The sequence below is a fragment of the Ylistrum balloti genome, unplaced genomic scaffold, assembly GCF_031769215.1.
Source record: "Ylistrum balloti isolate Yb309-2 unplaced genomic scaffold, AGI_CSIRO_Ybal_v1 Utg369888, whole genome shotgun sequence".
In the NCBI taxonomy this organism is placed as follows: domain Eukaryota; kingdom Metazoa; phylum Mollusca; class Bivalvia; order Pectinida; family Pectinidae; genus Ylistrum; species Ylistrum balloti.
Window position 1 is genome coordinate 1,056,449 of NW_026782022.1, and position 12,216 is coordinate 1,068,664.

The 12,216-nt window shown below is 31.9% G+C and overlaps 1 protein-coding gene across 1 annotated transcript in view; it reads right to left on the reverse strand.

The window, feature by feature from the left end:
- LOC132546369 (sodium/potassium/calcium exchanger 3-like) overlaps window positions 1-12,216 on the reverse strand; it is a 36,219-nt gene that overhangs the window by 22,686 nt on the left and 1,317 nt on the right. The gene's annotated exons all lie outside the window — the stretch shown is intronic.

The window sequence follows — 12,216 nt, forward strand, 5'->3', positions numbered from 1 at the left end:
ACTTTAATACAGAATATATCCTAAAACGCTTGGTAATGTTACAGAAAGTGCAGCGTTTAAAAACTTTAATTTTTTTTTAAATTGAATTATTAAAAAAAAAAAAGAAGACCTACGACATATTATGTTTCAAATTGTAAAGGTTTAGATATAGAAATATGTCAACTGGTGTTCCGGCAGAAATATAATTCTGTATTATTCTAGAAATGTTTCTCTATTTCTCACCAACTGCATTTTCAAGGAAACTTTAATTTACGCCTGTTATCACCCTTTTGTTCATCGGTAGAATACAATTTGATGCTAAAGCTGAAGTAACATTAAGCGAAACAAACAAATTTACCAGCTGCTTGCGGCGAATGTTTTTTTCTTTTCTTTTTTTTTTTTTTTTTGTCTTTTTTTTTTGTTTTTGTTTTTTTGTTTTTGTTTTGTTTTTGTTTTACAAATTTAGTCAAAATATGCCATTACAGCGCTTTGTTTTTGAAGAAATAAGGCACTTAGAGTGTTTTGTCATTAGTGTAAACTGTTCTTTACATGACAATCTATTTTGGTCCTCCATTAAGTTTTAAATCAACACTTGTCATCTATAGAGGATGAAGAGCCTACACACCGCCGCACTAATCAAACAAGCCGACTTAGCAACCAACTACAGTTATGATATTATTGGGGAGACGTGTTTACGAAATAGTTGAAAATAACCAATAACAGCCAAATTGACCCTTGTGAGAGATTGTGCCTTGTTTGCTTTAGGACACGGCATTTAAGTTAAACATTAATGTCAAAATATATATCATTATACAACATGTGTTTAAATACTTGCATATACATGTATGCCTATATTTCTAAGCATAAGATGACATGTTGCATACTGAACATGTTTGTGATCTATAATGAATTCCAATTGTTTCACGTAAGGAGTGTTTTATATAACTGGTTATCCCTGGTTTAATTTCCAGGTGACAAATTCAGTCATAAGCGTCAAACTAAAACCCAGTTAAGGAAGAAATGATGTTTAGATGGACACTTTTTTTTTTAATTTCAAGAATGGGGCGACAAACTTTAATTTCTGGTATTGTGAACTAAGAATGAGAGAGTCAATCAACACAGTCATTATAGAAATGAGCACTTTTCTGATATTTAAAAGATATAGATATAACTGTAATAAAAGTGGAACGTTTAAAATGTCATGTGAGAAAGGCCATAGTTTATACCCCAATTCCTGTGACATAAACCGGCGAGGCAGACGATTTTTCGTTTCATACATCCAATTACCATTTTAGCATTTTGTCAGTGTAATAACATGTTACTACACATGTTTAATAAGAACAGGCAAAACTGAGATTGACTTCATTTTCACTTATTTTTTAAATTTTGATGTCATTACTTTATGCTTCATTTGCATTTTGATGTCATCAAAGAAAGATATACCTATTTTATAAATTGTCTGATGATCACACACAGATTTGATGTGTAAGAATCGTCTTTTATTTCATCACTCTTACCGTGTTATCAGAGCAATGACTTGTATTTTATAAATTGTCTGATGATCACACACAGATTTGATGTGTAAGAACCTTTCATTTCATCACTCTTACCGTGTTATCAGAGCAATGCCTTGTATTTTATAAATTGTCCGATGATCACACACAGATTTGATGTGTAAGAATCGTCTTTTATTTCATCACTCTTACCGTGTTATCAGAGCAATGCCTTGTATCTTATAAATTGTCTGATGATCACACACAGATTTGATGTGCAAGAACCTTTCATTTCATCACACCTACCGTGTTATCAGAGCAATGCCTTGTATTTTATAAATTGTCTGATGATCACACACAGATTTGATGTGTAAGAATCGTCTTTTATTTCATCACTCTTACCGTGTTATCAGAGCAATGCCTTGTATCTTATAAATTGTCTGATGATCACACACAGATTTGATGTGTAAGAACCTTTCATTTCATCACACTTACCGTGTTATCAGAGCAATGCCTTGTATTTTATAAATTGTCTGATGATCACACACAGATTTGATGGTTGAAGGCTCTCATGGTTTCAGTTGTGATGTCATTTCGTTAGGATGTGATATACATTACGACGCGATTTTAGAAGGCGATATCAAGTGAGAATATCAAAACAGATCTGTTTAATAAAATGCTTTGTCATGGATGCTCATGAAATTATTCAAGTGAAGTTATAAACATAATCTTACTTTCGTTTTAATTCCATACGAGATTTAAGCACCTGCACACCAATTATTCATCTTCATTCGCCACAGGCTCATTCACTGAGAAAATTAAAGACTCTCTCCATTGATCTCATATTAACTGAAAATCATGTCTGTCATAACAGCACAAAAATCAATTTAATGATGAAGATACTAATTAAAAGTTGTTGACGTCATATAAGTATAAAGAAGTATTGATTAGTGATGAATATAAGGGAAACACAGCACAAGATAAGAAATCAATAATGCGGGTTAATAAAACCAGTACGTCTTATACAATACTATCCGTGTGGGGATGTAATTGTGTTGGTCATTACGTGAAGATATATATATATACTGTATATTCATCACTATAAAGATATTGCATGGCATTGTTTCAACAACGTCTTGAAGCATTGAGGAAATTCTGGCGTTCTAACGATCAGAAAGTTGAAAATAAACACTTACTATCAATGTTTTGGTGCGATACGTGTTACATGGATATTTTGAAACCATTTTATCGCATAATTATTGTAAACCAAAGTTTTCAGTATACAAACTGAATGTAAGTATACGTATATATATATGTGTATTGTAAATCCACAGTATCAGCTTATGTGATTGTGATATGAGATTTGATAGGTTCGATACCCGAGGATTTCGTCCTTAATCCAGGTCATATTCCGAGAAAGTGAATTCAGTAAATCTAATCTACCTTTGATGGGTGTTTTCTTCAATGATGAAAACGCTAACGCTTTAGAAACCTTGGTATTATTATATTTACACTTATAAAAATCTCTATGTTCATAGCAAATCTGTGAATGTTGAATCTACGAAATTTGGTAATTATATTATCTAAAATATCATTTAAAAGAGAGTAATTAGGAACTATTTGTTATTGTCATATTAAATATTGAAAACAAAATAAATTCGACAATGGTGAGATTCTTGATTTATTTCTATTTGTTATACTTTGTGACCACGATGCAGCCTCAACTGAAAATTTTCTTTTGATGAGTTAGTCAACCAAAAAAAAATTTCACAAATTTTGCCGTCAATGTCACTCGGGAATTATGCCATTGTGGCGAAAACATTAAATAGAATACCTGCAAGTATGGTTACTAAGGAAAATTGGCTTGTTCTATAGACATTGTTTACCCACTGATATCTATTAAGGATTTTGATAGAAACTTAACATTCCTTTCATGGAAGACCCCGAGGATTTCGATGCGTTTTTGAACATCTATTCAACAAGAACAAAAATATTCCAATATTCTTAGTTTGATTTCATAACGTTTGCCTGTTTGTGAAATGGCTCGGAATAAAACGGTTTTATACACCTATCTTTGAAGTATGGTGGTATGTAAACATTGATAGAATTTTGTAAATTGATGTTTTTTTGTACTTGTATCTAAGGTTGTTATATTTTCTACATAAACGACTTTTACATTATTCAAATATATACGGTTTGTTTTATTATTTAAAGTAAGGAAGAAAACACTTATACATCATTTCTCCATGATGATAGTAACTATTGGTTAAGTCAAGCTAAACAAAATCTTTGTAGGTAAGATATGTTTCTTACTTGTTTCTATATTCAACATCCTTTTTTCCCTTTCGTTTATAACATGAAATGTTGTTGAGAATAGGTAACCTGCTGTTCCATAGCCCATCCCCTAGCCAGATGTATTATCTGACGACAGATAAACTCTCGATAACCTGAGGTCTGTCCTATGATGTATCGCCAGTCAGCGACTATATCATAAGGTTGTACATCTATACTTGATCTTGTCATTCCGGTACGTATATACTTAATCTTTCCATCCACAAGATAGAATGAAGAAGAAATGCTATTTTTTCACATTCTATGTCCCACGTTGGACATAACAAGGGAACAAATGACAGGCACGACACCAATTGGCAAATAAGGACGACATTAAGTATTGATAGTAGTAGTGTCACTAATTAACAAAACATCAATTGATACCAACGATATCATATCATATTAGACATTTTTGTACAAATTGACCTACATTTATTAATAGCTTTTTATTAAAAATTGTAAACACACCGTTCATTTTATGATTTGATCTCTTGTAAAAATACGATGGAATAAATTTACATTTTATTGTACTACGTCAATATTGTTACGAATAAATAATGATATTCATTTCCAATACCCGCAGTACACAATGGGCATATTCAGTCTTGCCATTGGATCCCAACCCATTTTCCTGAATCCACCGAAAATTTTATATTGGCAGTTCTAAATTTACATATTATCTTCCTTTTATTTTCGTTTAGTAGTTTTAGATAATCTTATAAGCTTAACAGGTACAGACCAATCCTCTGTTTATGATTTCTGTTTCATAACGCGTATGAAGTATTCGTCATTTAAACAAGCGTTTTAATATGAAAGTCTACTATGCTGCCATATACCAATGCCCGAGGTAAGCAAGCCTTTAATATTACGAATTGCTAGAGAGATGAAACACCTGCAATTCATTGGTTGACTCTACCATATTCAACTCTATTGAAAGATGTTTTTCACTCCTGTATCTTTTTCACAATCTTCGAGAGTACAGGTTGTAGACACTACTGTAGGATATGTAGTAACCGAGTATTAGCGTAACCTGAATGCCGTTTTTTAACACACACTAATGTTCTTGACGTTCCTCGTAAATAGTCAGATATATCAAAATTACTAAATTTATTTATCAATTCGTCTCCTGCATTTACCCATCTACTATCTAGATTTTGACTTTTTTCAATCGCCTTGAATTTTCCTAAGTAGCCTCCAAGTTTTCATAATTTAGGCCTTAAACATAATAATGATTCTTAGATTGACGAAACAGCTGATTCAGGTTAATTTATTGCTTGGCTCTACTGTATCTACTTCTATATTGGTATTCAACGGTGATATTCACTAGTATATCTTTGTCTTTTGTAGGATCTTTTCCCAAATGAATTTTAACCAAAACAAATCTAAATTTATTGAATTAAGACGCTATTGCACAGCACAACATATATTCTGATATTGTTTTCGACTATTCATAGCCGCCTAGATTTCAACTCTGTAGGTCCTTAACATCAGTGGTAAATCCTGCAAAGACGAAACAGTTGTATGATGCAGTTTAATCCATTGTATGACTTTATTGTCTCTAATTTATATTGAAAGATGTTGTTCAATTTTTGTCTTTTGTACAATTGTCTTAAAGATAAGCAGTTAACACATAAACAGAACTGTTATCTGGTGATAAAACCAACCATGCGGCTGTATAGATGATGGCTTACTGGTGAACAGAACATTCATTACATAATGATGTCATCAGAGCTATATATCGAATGGTGTCGGTTTGGTAATATTGACAAGATTAATACATTTATATCTACTGGCCAGTCTCTTTCATAAATATAATAATCATTGGTTTTAAAACTGAAAACAGTAGTATATAGACACACCTCCTTTCGAAGGTTATCCAATAAAAACATGTTACCTATTTGGTCTTTGCTAGAAATAGTTGATATTGAACGACCAAGTATGGCGCGAGAATGAAATAACATATTTTGTTGACATATTTGGTTGTCTCATTCAGTACCACCTAACTTTCACTTAAGGCATTTTCACGCCTATACATGTCACGAACAGATTTGAGTGCTTGTATTTATTGCATAATAAAACTGAAAATAACTTTCGAGGCGTCATCATATGAGGGAATAACCTGATGTCAATGTTGAAACGTAGAAGAACGGATGTATGTCAAAACATGATACATCCTAAACACAAGATATCCATGATATGCATGACATCATAAAATGCGGAAAACATGTGCATACCACGAACGAAATTCGGACCTAGTAAGCATGCGTACACTTTAATAAGCTATGCTTCTCTCTTTTCTAAAACAGCCGCTTACCTGGATCTTTTTCTACCTACAACAACAATTTTCCATTCCTAGATTTTTATTCAGAAAAAAATTATGACGAAAACCGTAAACTTAACACCAAATTAATACTTCTGAAAGGGCCATAATGACAACAGTCTGTTAACAGGTAACACAATGATCGTGACCGGAAGTGTGTAATTAATTTCTATTGCATCATGGTATACATTTACCAACCGATAGGGTGTGAAAAAGAACTAAGAATATGTTTTAATTTTCACTACTTCCATATAAAATATAGAAAATTTTGTCATCTTTCGACCAAACAGAGTCACAAATATTCCAAAAATGTGTCTGTTGTTTCTATAATGTTCAGTCTAACGACAATAAGTGCTATTGAAAGATATAAAATCAGGCATTCCGATAGCATTGGCAATTATCACTGGCAAGCGACAATTACTACTGGCAATTGTCAACGGCAAGTGACAATTGCAGACATTTTTTTTTCATTTTGTTCTCAGTATATCATTGAATTTACATGATATATATAGGTGAAGAAACTTTTTCAGGGCAGTGCACCTAATTGAGGTCAATCGGACAATAATGATACAGATCATGACTGTGGACTTAATAGTCATTAACAGGCGCGTGATTTCATTTTATTACGCCAATGCGAATGGTTATTAGGCGTCCGCAGATTACGTGGTGCTTGACCACCAGTTGTTGCTGTTGATGTTAGGTAAAACCTTCTTGACCCACTCAATCCTACCAGTGTACAGTATGATTAAGCAGGCCAGGAATCCAGCTTACCGCGGTGTGGGGTGCTAACTCACTGTTTCACATCCGGAGAAGAATCGCTCAGCCATTTTTGAATCGCGTTATGGTTAAGCTTGTGACACGATTCTTTTTACACTTGCAAATGTAATAGTGTAAGGTTTAGACAATGCGTTAAATTTCGCGTAAAACGCATATGGTGATAGAGGGTAAGTGTGTTATATATTATCTACGTATATCTAATAGTGAATAGAGGCACATTTACGCCCAAGTTTTTTGTGCCCTTTGGGGATTATATAAAAGGGTTATTTCTTATTCTAGTTTTTTCGACCCCATACAGTTATCTGCAGTATAATTTGCTTCAATCACACAAGCTTGTATTTTTCAGTCCATGCTTTCCAGAAACGACAATATTACCATACAAATAATACATGATAACATCTGTACATTATTTACGGTAAAGTAACACTGATATGTAGATATGATCAGTACGTGATAACATCTGTACATTATTTACGGTAAAGTAACACTGATATGTAATCATGATTAGTACATGATAACATCTGTACATTATTTACGGTAAAGTAACACTGATATGTAATTATGATTAGTACATGATAACATCTGTACATTATTTACGGTAAAGTAATACTGATATATAGATATGATCAGTACGTGATAACATCTATACATTATTTACGGTAAAGTAATACTTCTATGTAATTATGATTGGTACATGATAACATCTGTACATTATTTACGGTAAAGTAATACTGATATGTAGATATGATCAGTACGTGATAACATCTATACATTATTTACGGTAAAGTAATACTTCTATGTAATTATGATTGGTACATGATAACATCTGTACATTATTTACGGTAAAGTAATACTGATATGTAATCATGATTAGTACATGATAACATCTGTACATTATTTACGGTAAAGTAATACTGATATGTAGATATGATCAGTACGTGATAACATCTATACATTATTTACGGTAAAGTAAAACTTATATGTAATTATGATTGGTACATGATAACATCTGTACATTATTTACGGTAAAGTAATACTGATATGTAGATATGATCAGTACGTGATAACATCTGTACATTATTTACGGTAAAGTAACACTGATATGTAGATATGATCAGTACGTGATAACATCTGTACATTATTTACGGTAAAGTAACACTGATATGTAATTATGATTGGTACATGATAACATCTGTACATGAGTTACGGTAAAGTAATACTGATATGTAGATATGATCAGTACGTGATAACATCTGTACATTATTTACGGTAAAGTAACACTGATATGTAATTATGATTGGTACATGATAACATCTGTACATTATTTACGGTAAAGTAATACTGATATGTAGATATGATCAGTACGTGATAACATCTGTACATTATTTACGGTAAAGTAACACTGATATGTAGATATGATCAGTACGTGATAACATCTGTACATTATTTACGGTAAAGTAACACTGATATGTAGATATGATCAGTACGTGATAACATCTGTACATTATTTACGGTAAAGTCATACTGATATGTAGATATGATCAGTACGTGATAACATCTGTACATTATTTACGGTAAAGTAACACTGATATGTAATTATGATTGGTACATGAGAACATCTGTACATTATTTACGGTAAAGTAATACTGATATGTAGATATGATCAGTACGTGATAACATCTGTACATTATTTACGGTAAAGTAACACTGATATGTAATCATGATTAGTACATGATAACATCTGTACATTATTTACGGTAAAGTAATACTGATATGTAGATATGATCAGTACGTGATAACATCTGTACATTATTTACGGTAAAGTAACACTGATATGTAGATAACAGTACGTGATAACATCTGTACATTATTTACGGTAAAGTAACACTGATATGTAGATATGATCAGTACGTGATAACATCTGTACATTATTTACGGTAAAGTAACACTGATATGTAGATATGATCAGTACGTGATAACATCTGTACATTATTTACGGTAAAGTAACACTGATATGTAATTATGATTGGTACATGAGAACATCTGTACATTATTTACGGTAAAGTAATACTGATATGTAGATATGATCAGTACGTGATAACATCTGTACATTATTTACGGTAAAGTAACACTGATATGTAATTATGATTGGTACATGAGAACATCTGTACATTATTTACGGTAAAGTAACACTGATATGTAATTATGATTGGTACATGAGAACATCTGTACATTATTTACGGTAAAGTAACACTGATATGTAATTATGATTGGTACATGAGAACATCTGTACATTATTTACGGTAAAGTAATATGATATGTAGATATGACAGTACGTGAGAACATCTGTACATTATTTACGGTAAAGTAACACTGATATGTAATTATGATTGGTACATGAGAACATCTGTACATTATTTACGGTAAAGTAACACTGATATGTAATTATGATTGGTACATGAGAACATCTGTACATTATTTACGGTAAAATCATACTGATATGTAGATATGATCAGTACGTGATAACATCTGTACATTATTTACGGTAAAATCATACTGATATGTAGATATGATCAGTACGTGATAACATCTGTACATTATTTACGGTAAAGTAACACTGATATGTACTCCTAAGCATTGGTCCCTACTAAATGAATTTATTCGGACTTTGATCCCCATCTATCATACAAAATCGATTAGTGACGCAAGCAAAAGACAACGATAATGACGTATATCGTTCAAACTGCAGTATGTCCGCGTTCAAGTAGCTGTCTCTGTTGAGTACAATTTTTGATACAACGGTTGATGGATTTTCTATCCTTAATTAGGCCTTTGATATCATATCTTGTATCATCATTATGTACTAAAGTATTTTATAGAGTCTGAAATATGCTTCTTTTCATTTAAGATTTAATAAAAGGATCATTAGAAGGTTTTTTCCTCATTATTTTGCGAGCCTAAGCGAATTGATACTGGAGAAGAGTTTCAAAACAAATCTTTTTTAATAAATGAAAACAAATTTAAGATACTCTTTCTTTATCACACAACTCAGAAAAGTTACATTGACAGCTGTTAAGGTAAAAATAAGAGGGAAAACCTGAGATGAACATTTTGTTGTGCTGTATTTAGTTCATGACGTAGCGTCATTGTCCATATGACGTCACCATTAATTGCTGACTGGTGCATTCAATCGAAACGTTTCAGGGTATATCATACAAGTAATATCTATGCAAACACGTTTAACTGAATTCACTGAATATCAGGCGGATCGTGTGTGATATCCTTTTTTCACATGATTGTCCTATCATTTATTGGATATACGTTATTATATCCATAATTATTATCTGCGTGCTATACCCCAAGGTATTGTATGTTCCTAGCATTATCTGCCTTTGTTTACTATATCTGTGTGTGCACTATGTACCGGAGGAATGTAAACATGTGCACCAGGAGAGTTGCAATGTTGGACGTTATAATGCACCAGCCAAGTATTTAGTAGGTAAAGTGTGCATATGTACAGGTAGGTCGTACACAGAAGTACAGCGATACTATCTACTACACTCACGGGTGAGAGAGATATGTTTATGAATCGTTAACAAAATCATCTACTATTGAAAACAAGTAATTAAATGGCACGTCAAGATAAAAATATAGACAACGATACAGTTGGGTTAAATAATAAAACTCTTACAGCTGGACTTGTCAACAACGGAAGAAACATATTAGTACACCACTATTTTTAAAATTAGTACTCTATTGATTAAGTTCTATTACATATTATCACTTGTACGTGTAATCATCAGAGTATATATAAGTGTTATAGGTATTATCGTAACGAATTATCACCTCGTATCATCATTATACATATATACAGTAGATAATACTTTGTATCTAACTACCGACACATTACCGACTTTGTACATCATTTATATCATTATGTACTTATTTACGATCTATCCGATGTTATTGTTCCGGATTATGTGAATTTTTTAATAACTCTCTCCCAGAATTATTATTTCACTACAAAATACAAATTTCTTTCAGTGATGTTTCACAAATATGAAATAGGGACGGTTTAACACTTCGTTAAAACGGTTGAAAGTGAAGAATACGCTGGGCTGGTTACATGCATGTATAAGTTAAGAATTTATTTGAATCAAACAGTCATAGCGTTAATGTTAAAGTGGTACTAACTTCAGTATAATAAATTCCAACGAACAGACATCTGATGCTACCTCGAGTTACCCGTACTAGAAAACACTATTTCATATATAAACAAACAATACAAATTGAAGGAACTTAATGGTTATGTGATAGTCTTTCTGTATTGTGTTCTAAGGCTTTCGTCGATGTCCTACCATCAAACATACCAGCGAGTGACTATTTTCAGCATCAACATATACCATAGGCTAAACTGAATTTACTATTGACAATGGTCTCGTAGAAAAAATTACCATCAACTATTGACATTTATCAAGGGTCAAAGTAAATTTACTGTTAGCTGTTAACATTGATCACACAGTAAAAAAATGAATGTTTATTTATGTCAAATGCTGTTGACATTGATCGCACAGTAAAATGAATTTATTGTCAAATGTTGACATTTATCAAGGGTTAAAGTAAATTTACTGTTAGCTTTATCAGTAAAATGAATTTATTGTCAAATGTTGACATTTATCAAGGGTTAAAGTAAATTTACTGTTAGCTGTTAACATTTCACACAGTAAAATGAATTTATTGTCAAATGTTTACATAATGCCAATTAACTGTTAGCTGTTGACATTGATCACACAGTAAAATGAATTTATTGTCAAATGTTTACATTTATCAAGGGTGTAATGCCAATTAACTGTTAGCTGTTGACATTGATCGCACAGTAAAATGAATTTATTGTCAAATGTTGACATTTATCAAGGGTTAAAGTAAATTTACTGTTAGCTGTTAACATTGATCACACAGTAAAATGAATTTATTGTCAAATGTTTACATTTATCAAGGGTGTAATGCCAATTAACTGTTAGCTGTTGACATTGATCACACAGTAAAATGAATTTATTGTCAAATGTTTACATTTATCAAGGGTGTAATGCCAATTAACTGTTAGCTGTTGACATTGATCGCACAGTAAAATGAATTTATTGTCAAATGTTGACATTTATCAAGGGTTAAAGTAAATTTACTGTTAGCTGTTGACATTGATCGCACAGTAAAATGAATTTATTGTCAAATGTTGACATTTATCAAGGGTTAAAGTAAATTTACTGTTAGCTGTTAACATTGATCACACAGTAAAATGAATTTATTGTCAAATGTTTA